The following is a 14,047-nucleotide window of genomic DNA, read 5'->3' on the forward strand; positions in this document are numbered from 1 at the left end:
TGGGATGCAATTGTTCTGATTTTTTTTTTAAGGCATACATTATACCTTATTTTTTAAAAAAATAATAAACAAAAGAGAAAGCACGTGAGATCTTTGCAGCTTTAAGTGTTGAAGCGCTTATCGCGTAGGTTGCTCAACTTGCCAAGGAAGCACGTCCAGCTCCTCTCAAACGTTCCACCAAAGCCAGGGACTTGCTCCAGGTCCTATCTGAGACATGGAAGCGGCTTCTCATGTATGTTATCCCTCAGGTTTCTGGAACGATGATGTGGGGCATCAACTGGAGGACAAAAGCAGTGGTTTAATCCCCAGAACCCTCAACCCCTCAGTCCATTTCCTTCTGTGAGTAATCTCAAGTGCCAAGCAATGCGGACACTCCTTACTGTCCTGAGGCTCCTTCTGTTTGTTTTGGGGCTCTCAGTGTCCATCTCTACCCTCTCTCTCCTTCCTCACTGCAATGCTGCTGAGTGTCCTGGATAGTGGAATAAGCTTTTAAACTTTTGCAAACCTGTCATCAGACCACCTGCCTTCTGGGAATGTAAGGGTCCTATGCTGTTGTGGCTTAGAATGCACAGGTGAAGCAGGGAAAGGGGATAATGGGTCCCCCGGGGCTGACCGACATCAGTGAGTCTGTTCTTGATGCCAGGTTTACTGACACTGATGAGTCCCAGAACAATGCTGTCTCTTTCCTTAGCTGCTCCTGCAAGTCCCTGGGCTCCCTGTTTTGCCTGGCTGGCCCTGTGGCCCCCACTCAGGCCTCTTGGAAACATGTGGGCAGATGTCTCATGCCAGGGCCTCTACCTGGATGTTGAGCCCCAGCGTCTGGGTGCATGGGCCCAGCAGGGCCTGCAGGGTCTGGAGGCAGACCCTCCTGACCAGCAGCAGTTGGCCTTGGGGGCCAACAACCTCACCTGTGGCTCCTCCTGTTGACATCCACCCACATGATCTTGGGAACCTGGGATCAGAGTGGGGTACTCAGCCATAGGAAGCGGCTCCCAGAGAGCAGGTTAGGAGGATGGGCCTGGCTCGAGATTTGTTCAGACCAGCAGGCTACCTCTGCTCCCGTCTTGCCACTCAGTAGGAGGGATGAAAGCAAGATGCTCTTCTCCCCATTTTACGGGTAAGTAAACAGAGGCATGCAGATACTTGTACCAGACATCACCTGCAGTGGAGGAACCAAGGCCAGACTGTGTGGGTGGATGGTGCAGGGTGTGGAGGAGGGATTTCTCTTACCTTCCTCTGCACCCTTCTTTCACCAAGGGCAGCACCTGTCTATTGTGGCCCCATGTCACTGGGGCAGTAGAGAGCACAGCAAACGTATAGGTGCAAAATGATAGCAGCATCCCTCCAGGTGTGCCTTGTATAAAAATCAAACCCTTAGGTACCAGCCTCAGAGGTGGTGACTATAGGTGCCAGGAAAGGAGGAAGGACTGTTTTCTCCCATTATCAGCCATTGGATGTCTGGGCGGCAGGGGGATTGTCTGAACATCTAAGGCTTTAGAGGCCCAACCCTTCTGACCACATCCCTGACCTGGATTCCAGCTGTGTGCCCTTCGGTTGTACACTTCACTCTGAGCTTTGGTTTCTTTTTCCATAAAATAATCTCACTTTATAGTGTTTAGGGAAGCTAAAGTAAGAAAATGGTGATTTATAAGCTGTAAAGTGCTGTATACATTTTCGTATTCTTCCTTGAGATTGATTCCTCTTAGTAGGCTTTCTTCTGGGAAGTTAGCAAGTCTCCCTGGCTTCTCTCTGGCTTCCACCAACTTCCCTGGTCAAGCAGTAGTCACTCAGCTAATTTCATTGTAAAAATAGCATTTGTATTTTGTATTCAACTCTGTGGTGGTGCTACTGCTGTCTGCTGCTTGGCTTCTTGGCATCTCAAATTATGTAAGTCCAGGACATCTCATGCTGAGGGCTTACTAGTTTGATGAACATTTAATAAAAATAATCATGAATAAAGATGAGATAAAAGACTGAGATAAAATTTAAGTTAGATATTCCACCCCCTCCAAAATCTCAACCTAATTCATTTTTAAATGCATAAACCTTGTAGGAGATATTGAGGTCTGTAGCAAATGTAATTCATAATGATAAGGAGAATGATAATAATGGAACTCCTTTTTGTTTTACCTCATTTCCAGTCTGGTACCTAAGCCTTACTAGGGGTTCCCAGAGGCCTGCTCCAGAGCAGGTGGCCAGCTGCAGAGCTGCCTCCCACAGGCCACTCACCTTACCCAGCACCCAGGAGTCAACGTCAGCCTCCAGGACCTGGGCGTGTGGGAGCCTTTCATGGAAAGCCAGGCTCCTTGGGTGAAGGCGGTTCTCTAAAGAAGGGAAACGTGTGGCCCTTCAGTGCAAGTGACCTCACCTCAGTTTGCTTGGCTAAAAACTGGGCTGACGGGGTGAGGAAAGACTTTACTGCGAGCACCTCCCAATTGGTGTCAATGGAGTGGATGCCACGTTTCGTGTGTATTGTTCAATGTTGCCCAAATTTGACTTGAGTAGGGGACTACTTGCCTTTCAGTCTCCCTGTAACTTAAGACCCCCATACTACTACATTATTCTCTCCTCAGGGAACATGTAAACACATCTGCTTTCCTGCAAGATTTCATCAGTGATGACACCAGAGGCAGGAACGCCCAGGCCTGAGGAAGATGAGCCAGCTGACACCCAACCCCTCCAGCCCCTCTAGTCCTTTCTGGCCTTGAGGGAAGATCTTCCACACACAATATTGATCTGGGGTAAATCAGTTTTAGTCCAGGCAGAGGCAGAGAACTAAGTACCTAAAAGCAAAGAAGACACCTCAGAATCTTTGTGGATCAGGCCTTGATTAGGTCTCACACACTCAGCCTGACAGTTCATGGCTCCCAGGATTTTCTCCTGGTCCACCTTCTACCAATAACTGCTGTGATTAAGAGTTATGAAAAGGGCAGGAGAGAGCATGGCAGGTAAGGTAGAGACAACTGGTTGACCACCCAGTTCTTCACTTTTTTCTTGCTGGTAGAACTTTATATTATTGAAGGCAGCAATGTGCTTTGATAAAACATATTTTCCAGCCTCTCTGGTAGACAGTAGTTGTTAATTAGATATAAGCCAAAGTCTTTGGTTTGGGCTTCTAAAGAAGCTCGTTACATGGGACTGAGTCAGCTGAGAGGCTCTTCTTTCTTCCTGCTGCCTGGAACATAGACATAAGGGCTGGGCCTCCATCAGCCGTCTTGTGACCATAAAGCAATGCTGAGAATGGAAGTTGTATGATAGGGAGGTTGAAGCAGGCACACAGGAAGAGCCCAAGTCCTTGATGACCCTGGAACTAGGCTTTATGCCCTGGATTTCCTTTCTTGGATTTCTTACATGTGAGCAAAGTGTAAATCCCTGTCTTATTTAAGCTTGCTATTTGGGCTTTCTGCTACATGTGGCTGAACCTCATTACTAAGTGACACAGCTGGCTATTTAAACCATGCCCCAACACCATGACTAGAAAAACAAACTTCTAAACTCAACTGGAATAATTATGTCATGTTTGTATAGAAAGAGCAGCACGTTTAAAAAAAGTCTTATCACCATCTGTACTTTTTTGGCTTTAATCAAATGCTCTGAACATTCTGTGCTCAGGTTTACAGTAAAATTTTTTGAAAAGACAAAACTAACCCTGGGATAGAATAAATGAAGCTAGCTCATTGATTCATCTACAGATTTAACTGCCTAAATTGGATGGTGAGGTCCTATCTATGGAAGAGAGACCTTTTGTTGCAAAGGCCCTCATGGGGCTGGGCAGGTAGCCCACCTTTCTATGGTGCCCGTGGGTGTTAGCTGTTGTGGCTTCACTCTCCAGCCTGCTGAGGAAGGTACCAGCACTCAGAAAGCTGATGGGACTGCACGGGTCCTGGACCACCCAGACCTGGAAGCTGCTTGACCAGGCCAGCACTTGATCCAGGCAGCAAGAAGTCAGACTTTTGGCTTTAAAGCACATAAAATGTCACCACATGTAATCACTGCATCTCACTTGTAATACTCTACACATCTTAGTACCGCCACCGGACTTCCTCAGTGACATGAAGATTTGTTTGTAAACTTTCCAACCCTCTTAAAAATTCAGGGATTCTGAGTTCTGAACCAAATTTGAATTATTTGGGCGTTTGAGTTCAATTTACTTCTGACAAAACACACTTCCTGGTTAGAAGGAAAGTTGTTTAAGGGGCTTATAAAAGGGTTCTGGAAGATTCTTGGACACAAAGTGGCTCTCACTAAACAATTGTGCTGAGTTAAGCCGAATTGAATCCGAAACATACATATTAAATTTTCCTTGAAATCCACAGGGGTATAAAAATGTCGGGAAAGGGGGCTTAGCAAGATACAGTTTGCCAAACCCAAAATGTCTGAAAACTAATTTGAGTGTGTTAGTTTGGCGAATCACTCCTGGTCTCATCCATCCTAACCTCACAGTGACAAGATTTTCCTCCTGCCTTTCAGCCAGGAATCCCTATAAAGAAGCATCAATTACCAAAGAATCTTCCTTTGGATTTTTGCCATTACTTGAATCCTGCAGTAGAGAAAGGGTGGGAGAGGTTGTTAAAATCTGTGTTCTCATGAGATGACCTGGGGATTCTCCTGCACTTGTGTTTGTGGTGTAAGAGTTGCTCAGGCAGAGCTCTTGAGGTTCCCCTGTGATTAGAAAGTCTCTAGAAAGTACATCATGTCTTAGCATATGTTTAGGTATGACAGATGGGAAGGCTATTTATGTATACTTTTATCTGGTTTTTTGTTTTTTGATATGGCAGTATGGTGATCCAAACACATCCATCCCACCCTCAGGGGATTAGATTAATTAGTGACCTGTAGCATTTTCAAATTTATGTTTTTCATTATTAAGCATATCTGCAAGCACTGGGCTTGTATTATATTATATATTTTATTTATATTCTATTAATTCTATTATTTATATTAATTATATGTCATATCATATTATCATCAAATACAGTTTATCAGTTAAAAGACGATGGATTGGATAAGGTGTATTTTCTACCAGCAATAGTTAATAAGCTTAAACATTAAGAACAAAACTTGAATTATAGATTTCACATGTTTTAAATGTGCATCTTATAAATTCCATGGACACTTCAATTATTATGAATTTCAGCCCATCTTTTATCCCAGGAAGTGCCAGTCTTTGCACCTGCTAGCAATGTCCAATGATTCCATTGCACTCTTCCAGTTGGCCACTAGATGGGACCAAGCTAAGTAGGAAGTTGCCAGTGAAGTTTTTTCCACTGTGAGAAATAGGACTTTCCCAACTTACAAAGAAATGGTGTTGACATTAGAGTGCCTCAAACTTCAATTGTATCATAGACACAATGCTAGAACTGGAGATTAGTGTACAGGCTAGCCCACAAAAGCCCACTCACTTCTTATTGAGCCTATAAGTGTTCCTGCCTTTTGAGACCAGACACATGTGGGTGTGATCCTTTGCCCAGGGAGTACTCAGACCCGGCATCTGAGCTTTTCAGGCCTCTACTGCCTCTTCTGAAAATGGGAGTCATGGTTCCTTCCCAGATAGGGGGTCGTGGGGTTAAACGAGAGAGCAGGTGTGACACACCAAGCACACTTGCAGTGAAACAGACACGAAGACATCACTGCTGCCCAACTCATCATTCATCTGACAGAGCCCTGTCCTGCCTGCCCTCAGCTCCCAACCATCACTCCCATCTGGGTACCCACCCAATCCTCCTCCCTCCCTGTCCCTCACACAGTCAAGACAGCCAAGGACTCTCTAATGGAAATTTGCCAAGAGACTGCAGGAAATAGATTTTTTAATGCTAAAGGATAAACATGTATGAGCCTAGGAGATGGGCCTTGTAAGCATACAGACTGGGTCAGATTCCCACTAAAGCATTTTCTAACCTCTTTATTCAAAACTTCTGGGACTGTTTCCTCACCTGTCAGAAGGGGATGGTGGGACCTCCATCACAGGTCGAGAGACCTAAATGAGATCATGATGTGACACGGCTGGTCTCTGCCTGCTGTGTAGGGGATGCCCCATTTATGCCCCCTGAGACTCTCCTGCTGGGGAGACAGACCCCAGCCCCTTCCTTCAACCCTGGCCAAGCAACTCCCAGGGGGGTGGGCAGCTTTTCAACCCTTCTAGAACCTTCTTCCTGGTTTTCTCCCTGATCAATGCCACAAGTGGCTTTCAGCAGGTCCAGACCTCAGAGACCCTTCTCTGGCTGACTCTAGACCTACTCCCCGTGAAACATTCCCCTTCACATATATTTATGCTTCATCTCATCTTTGCAGACACTTCCTGGGCTCCTTTTAGAAATCTTTTTGGTTTGGGGGCTTCTGCAAGCCAGACTTTGCTCTGACTTGTTTCTCTCTCCTGTTTCATTAGCCACTTATGAGGGCTGACTCTTCTTAATCTTACTAGTCCAGATCAGCCATAAGGTTTCTTTCCCAGGCTGACTGTCAGGCATGAGTAGGGCACTTGTGGCACTGTGCAAAGAAGCATCTCAACTCATCATCAGAGTGGTGATAGATTAGCTATGTCTGCTATGGGCACAGCATGCAGGGAAGCCCTAGAAACCAGCCTTGTCACATTGTATGGTGCACAGGAATCCCCTGGGATGTTGTTAAAATTCAGACTCCATTCATCAGTCTGAGGTGGGGTTCAGGATTCTGCACCACTAACAAGCTACTGACAAGTATCTTAGAAAGTACCCTTCTAGGTTGGCAGCATCACCATCTTCTGGGAGCTTTTTAGAAATGCAGACTCTCAGGCCCTGCCCTAGACCTACAGAGAAAGAATCTGCATGTTAACTGGAGCCCCAGGAGTTTCACATGCACATCATGGCAGGAGAGGGACACCAGGCACCATCTTGTGAAAAGTGCCCCCTGCATCCCCAACCTGAAGCCCACCTTGTCAGGATGGCTGAAATAAGTCCTTCTTCTCTTTCTAGTTGTTACTTTTCAGATTGAAGATGACTTTACGTTTCACTATGAGCCCAAGGAAATTCCAAGAAAATTCTTCAGAGGCTCCTACAGCTGCCCCCAAGGGAATGGCTTTGAAGAATTTAAATCAATACAGTTTTACAAGATCAAAGCCCAGAAATACCAGGACAATACTATGAAGAGATTATATTTTCATTACATGGAATACAAATTGCTCTTTATATCCATCTTGAATTCAGGGGCTTGAGGATGGCAGGTTTTAACAGGAAGAAATACAGACTTGGGGAAGGTAGGGGGACTTTTAGGGCACTTTGGTGGTTAGGCCTTGTGCCCATTGGAGGCGCTTGGATGGATATTACTACACCCAGAGGCCCACACTGGGACATGAGACTCCCTTCCCGGGGACAGCAGGTTACAACAAGGTGTTTGCCCAGAATGGCTGAAGTGGTGACATCCAAGGAGCAAGTGTGGCAGTGGATGGTCGAAGCAGGTAGTGGGAGGCCAGAGCATGGAGATGGCAGTGGGCCTCCAGCTTCTTCGTAAGAGCATCAGCTCTAGGCATTGTACATATTCCAACTAAGGGGGTAGCTACATTATAATAAACATATGATTTTGTGTATAGAGAATTATAATTAAGCATCTATTTGTGTAGTCACTGATTCAGTATTGGTCTTCTTTATTAAACTGAGCTCTGTGAAGAAAGGGACACTGTCTAGTCTCTCCACTATTGCCAAGCCAAGTGGCCAACATAGGGGAGGTGCCAAAAAAAAATCACTGAATGTTGAGTCGATGCATTGCTTCCATATTTTATTATGGACTTAGGTGAAGTAAATATTCTCGGGCATCCTGGCTCCAGCAGTTGCTGGCTGTGTGACCTGGGGCAGGCCTCTAAAATTCAGCTTCCTACTCTGTGAAATGGGACAGTTCAGTAGCACACAGCTGTGTAGATGACCTGGTGATACTGGGCTGTTCTGGAAATGGGCCTCTCCAGGTGAGGGTGCCTGGTCAGGCTAGGCATGTGGTCACCCTTCATCTCCTCAAGGAGGGGTTCTCCAATGCCACAGGGCATTCACTGACGAAGGTCAGGGTCTTTTTGCTCCCAATGGGATGGAAAGGAAGGTTGATTAAGGGAAGAGAACTTTTCCTAGTCCAGACTTTGCTTGGAGATACCCAAGCAAAGGCTGAACTAGGAAGAAACACTGTCTAAAGTAGAACTGACTGCACAAGACACAGAAGGAACACAGCATAGCAGGACCATGCCCTCTCCTCTCTGACTCTAAGCCCTCCCACAATGAAGCAACTCCTCCCACCCTGCAAGGCTGCTTGTGACCGCCCTCCTGCTCTACGCCACGTCCACACCATGCTGTGTACTTGCCAGGCGCTGGCTGTGCAGGGTATCTTTCAGTTCTGAAAACATGGTCATCATGTCTCCACCTCAGGGCCTTCGTGATTGCACTTGCGTCTTTCTGGACCTCTTCTGTCATGAGAGTCTTATTTCAAATGCTGGCTCATAAGAAAGGCCTCCCCAAATAACCCGTCTAAAACAGTGTCCCCATCCTTCTCTCACAGCACCCAATTCTACTGTCTTTATAGCACTTCTCATACTTTTCAAATTGTTGGTTTATTGTCTGGAACCCTGCTTCCAGAACCTAAGTGCACAACTGTAGAGATCCCCACACCAGCCACCAAGTAGTGTTGTGGACCCAGGACAGTTTGGTACCAGATGTCGCAAGGGGCCCCAAAATATTCAAAATGCAAATGGCCATTTATATATTTGGCATATTCATCAACTGTGAGTTGGGTAGTTTATTAGTAGGTCTGCAGTGAATGTATCAGGACTAGTTCTCTTTCTAGAACAAATTAAAATGAGGCTTTGGGTTGGAGTAATACAAACAAATTCTGCTTGTCTTCCCATCCATTCCTGGGACATTAATTGATGAAATAACATTATCAATGGTTAGCTGATGTAGTAGACCTGGGAGAGGCCATACAGATCTCCAAAACCTATTTCTTTATTTCACAGGCAAATCAACTCTGGACTTGGAGGGGTAGCCTTTGTCCATAGTCATAGAGCTAGCTGATTCCCAGTCCAGGATGTTTTCTTCTGCACCATGTGGAAATCCATGATCCCCAGGCATAAATGCCCAAGCACCCTCTTGATTTGTATCTTTTAAAAAGTAGTAAGGCAGGGCTTCCCTGGTGGCTCAGTGGTTGAGAGTCCGCCTGCCGATGCAGGGGACACGGATTTGTGCCCCGGTCTGGGAGGATCCCGCATGCCGCGGAGCGGCTGGGCCCGTGAGCCATGGCCGCTGAGCCTGCGCGTCCGGAGCCTGTGCTCTGCAACGGGAGAGGCCACAACAGTGAGAGGCCCGCGTACCAGAAAGAAAAAAAAAGTAGTAAGGCAATCCTGAGCAAAATGGACTTCTGCTAAGCCAAAAGGTTTGACACTTTGTTAAAGCATTATATGAGCTGGGCTTCATGACTACAGAAAAATAGGATATGGCTTTTGCTCTCAAGGAGTTTGTAATTTAGTTGGGAAAATATGTCCAGGCAGCATAATTACTTATCAATTCAAGATATTATGCCATTCTGGAGAGGCAAGAGATGGTACTCCTGAGTATAGGGAAAGCTTTTGTAAAGAAAGAAATCAAAGATCACATACTTGGGCCTTTTTATTGTCACCCCACTTAGGTAAGATAAGAGCAGGCAGCATCAGCTCAATTCTACCAAAGATACCAGAGAGTCCCAACTTTCAAGTCTGCGTGAGGCTTGTGTGCATTACACTGGGGCCAAGGGGCTGGTGAGCTGTGGCCCAATGTATTGCCTGGCACTGTCATCCTTTGGACCCTCCACTTCTGCCTGGCCCCCAGCATCTCCCTCGTAAGGCATTCTAGTGTGTGCTTTAAAGATAGGCAACTCCTCAGGGAGTCCTCGAATGGCTGCAGAGTCTGGAAGTGCTGAAAAAAGGCCTGATTTGGGCATTATTGGTGGTATCTGGCCTATGTGTTGGGACACAAAATAAAGGTCACCAACTTAGAGCAGAACCTCCTTCCAAAGGAGAGAGAGAGGCACCTCACCCCCAATCTGTCTCCTCCACCCTGAACTGGCACTTAGGAAGCTGCGTTGTCAGAATGCTTGGCACACCCACGTTGGGCATACTGTTTAGGGTGTTGGTTCTCAAGAGGGAAAACATTCTTTAGTTACTGCTTTTCTTAAAATATAGCATGTAGGACTTCCCTGGTGGTGCAGTGGTTAAGAATCCACCTGCCAATGCAGGGGACACGGGTTCGAGCCCTGGTCCGGGAAGATCCCACATGCTGTGAAGCAACTAAGCCCGTGCACCACAACTACTGAAGCCCACGCACCTAGAGCCCATGCTCTGCAGCAAGAGAAGCCACTGCAATGAGAAGCCTGTGCACCACAATGAAGAGTAGCCCCTACTCGACGCAACTAGAGAAAGCCCGTGAGCAGCAATGAAGACCCAACGCAACCAAAAAAAACCCAACAAAAAAACCAACAAAAAAACATAGCATGTAGCTATGAGCAATCACATACTGCTATTTCAGCTCTACCCAGTATATAGGGACTAATAGACAAACTTACTTTTTCTCCTCCAGTTGTACTGGGTTTATTGTCTCTTATGGGCATTAAACATAACAAAAGCTTGAGTAAAGGTGACCTGGCATACCTTTGTCTGTAACAGCACTTACTTACCTACAGTCTCTCATCTTTCAAATGATGGAGCAACTTCCTTTGTGTTAACCTCTGTGATTGAAAGAACTTATTTTTGGTAACTTTCCCAACCCACAAAGCCAATCCCATTTTAAGGTGGAAAAGTACAGTGTAACAATGGCATCACTGTCTTTTTGTTGGTGACGTGAAAATGTTTGAAGCTTGACCCTAACACCAGACACCGTCAAAAGGTAATGCCTTGTACAAAATAACAAACCGAATCCCAAACGTCTGTTTACGGTCATCACGGTTCATTTCATTAAGCCATAACTCTGATTACATTCTTTCTCCTACCCTACCCTGAAGGCTGAGCTCTGAGGCCAGGGGGCCTGGCCTACTCTTCCCTGGGAACTGAGTGTCCAAAAACACATTTGTGCAAAATCGATGCAGGAAACCCTCAAGCTCTGTGGGGACCTTGCTTCTGGGGCTCCTTCCAGCCTTGGAGTCGTGCTTCCATCTCCCCCCTTCTGAGCACCTCACCCCTCGAGCATGTGAGTTGCTGCCCCTGGTTCCTGTTGCACCTGCAGAGATCCCACTGGGAAATTCCTGGCTGAGGAGGGAGAGGGTGAGGCTGGTGAGGCGGGTGAGGCAGGTAATGTGCGTGTGAGAATATGTTTTCACCTGCGATAATGACGCACAGGCAGAAATCTTAATAGAATGGGATGGAGTAGACAGAGGGAGCCAATGGCTATGGGTGTGGGGTGGTGTGGGTGACCCTGTCCCTCTGTGTGTGAGCCTTCCATCAAGTCACCTTTCATCTTGGCAAATTTTTCCCAGAGCCTCCTCACTGCTGTAAATGACAGATCTAAAACATGGAGGAGAGAGCTGTCCTCAACCCCATGCATGCAACGCTTGACAGTGTGTGCTTTGGCCTCACATGTGCCTTCAGGAACACCCCCTTTGTATGAGAGACCAAGTGAAGAAGAGGGCAGGCTGTGGAGGCAGGTTGCCTTGGGTTCCATTCCCACCCTCAATGGTGTGGGGCCTGGGCAAGCCCCCTCACCCCTTTCAACCTAAGCCACCTCACCTATAACATACAGATTGTCACACCTACTCATGGGGTGTGGCAGGGGCAGCTAATCCCCAAATATGGCTCCCATGAATGGTCCTCCTGGGGTTCACGTCCATGAGTGGTCCCTCCCATGCTAACTCTGGGCTCTTCCTGCCTCTGGTTTAACTACAGTCTTAAGTAAGATCTTGCAACTTCTGCTTCTGCCCTTTTGGGGGCCTGAGCTGCCATGTGAAAAGTCCAGATATCCTTCAGAGAGACCATGTAGAGAGACTACAGAGAGACAGAGAGGCCCTGAGACGAAAGAGACAAAACCAGTCATCCTAATGTCCCGACTGCCTTCCATCTATCCCTGCTAAAGCTCCAGACAAGTGGGTGAAGCCATTTTGGATGTCCAAACCTGTCACCATCTTGAACAATCAGCCCTAGCTGCCATCTTGGATGACCAGACCCAGCCAACTTCTGACTGTAGCTACATGAGAGACACCAAACTAGACCAGCAGAAGGACCTTCTAGCTGAGGTCCAGACAGTACTTAGAATCATGAGAAATTATAAAATGCCTATTATTTTAAGTCACTGAGTTTTGGGGCAGTTTATTATGTAGCAATAGATCACAAGACCCGGGGCATATACTAAAGTAAGAAATGCTAGCTATCTACACAGTATCCACTGTGAGGATTGGAAAGATTTTTTGTTAAGTCCCAATATAGTGCCTAGCATATAACAGGTGCTCAAAAATAGCCATTTTATTGTTATAAATAAATATAAATAGGTGGTATTCCCTCTTCTGAGACCTAATTAGTCTAAACACTCACCTCTCATGGGCCTTGAATCCTGATATTCTGGAAGTTTGATTAACTCTATAGAAAGGGGCTCCCAGTGTGCCTATCCACAGGCAGAGCCATATTTCAGGGGCCTCTCATTTAACAAATATTTATAGGGCTGCTACTATGTGCCAGACTCCAAGCCAGGCGATGAGGCTCCAGAGGTGAAAAAAACAGATACACTGGTGATCTCATAGCTCTTACAGACCAGGGAGAAGTCAGACTCAGAATGAGACATTGCAAGTGTGAATAGCAGTATGAGGAAGTGCAGAAAGAGGAGGACATAGTTAAGTTTAGTTTAGCTGCTGGTGACAGAGACTGGAAACCATGGGGACTTAAAGAAAATAAAGGTTTATTTTCACATAAAAGAAATGCAGAGATGGGAAGTCAAGAGCTGGTGAGGTAGCTCCACACTCAATCACCAGAAAGCCTGACGTCTTCTGTCTTTCCTTCAGCTCAGCCATCTTAGCTTGTACATTCCATCCTCAAGTTGGTCCCAAGAGGCCTGCTGGAGCTCCAACCATCATGACTACATTCCAAGGGGAAAAGGCAAAGCAGAAAGCCTATCTTCAGGTTTAACTATCCCTCTTTTGAAGAACTTTATCTGACGCACCACCCCTCTCCAAAAGATGTTTACATCTCCTTGGCCACAGATGTCTGAAACCTGGGAAATGTAATTTTTTTGCTGGGCCCATTGTTGCCCCCAACAATATAAGGGTCTGTTAGTCAAGAAGAAAAAGTTATAGGTACTGGTTGGCAACTAGCAGCTTCTGCCACAGGGACCACTTCCTAATCACAGAAGTTCCATCCTGGGGAAGTGACATTTTTAAACAGAAAGAAAGGATGAGTTCATTAGGGAGAAAGCTTTGCAGAAGCAACCTTTGCATAAAGTTCAGAGGTAAGAAATCTCAAGGAGCCTTCAGGAACTCACAGGAGTCCAATATGGACCTTTTGTCCCTAAATATAGTTCCCTCATCTGCCTAGCAGGAGCTTACTTTAGCTTAAGACCTGTAAAAATATGAGCCTTCCCCTCCATCCAAAAAAGCTGGAGTCCACTTTCACACTTGGGTATGAGTGAGTTTCCACTCTACAGAACACACTGGCAGGCTGAGGGACAGTGAAGAGCTGAGGCCCTGGAACGTGATGGACAAAGAGGAACTCTCAAAGTTAGGGGAGATGGACCTTTGCCTCCCTCTTCTTCACCCTCAGGTGGCCTCTGAGGGCAAGGGGCACATGTGACCCTCTAAAGCAGTGGCCAGAGAAGCTACAGCTGTAAGACTTTCGGTAACTTCCGAGAGGACTTGGCACCGCACTATCTGTTTGCTGATTTTGTATCATAAATGCATGAAGCAATATTTTACAATTACAACTTCCTGCGCTCTGGGCCCTATAGCAAGGCCTACTCTAAATTCCTTTTGTTCTGATCCTACACATCAATTCAGCATGTGAGGGGGTCTGGAGAGAACTCAGCTAGATATGCAAGCCAGACAAATGGAAAACATGTTGGTTTTTTTTTTTTTTTTTTTTTTTTGCCTTTCA

Source organism: Grampus griseus (assembly GCF_964374135.1).
Source record: "Grampus griseus genome assembly, chromosome: 2".
Classification (NCBI taxonomy): domain Eukaryota; kingdom Metazoa; phylum Chordata; class Mammalia; order Artiodactyla; family Delphinidae; genus Grampus; species Grampus griseus.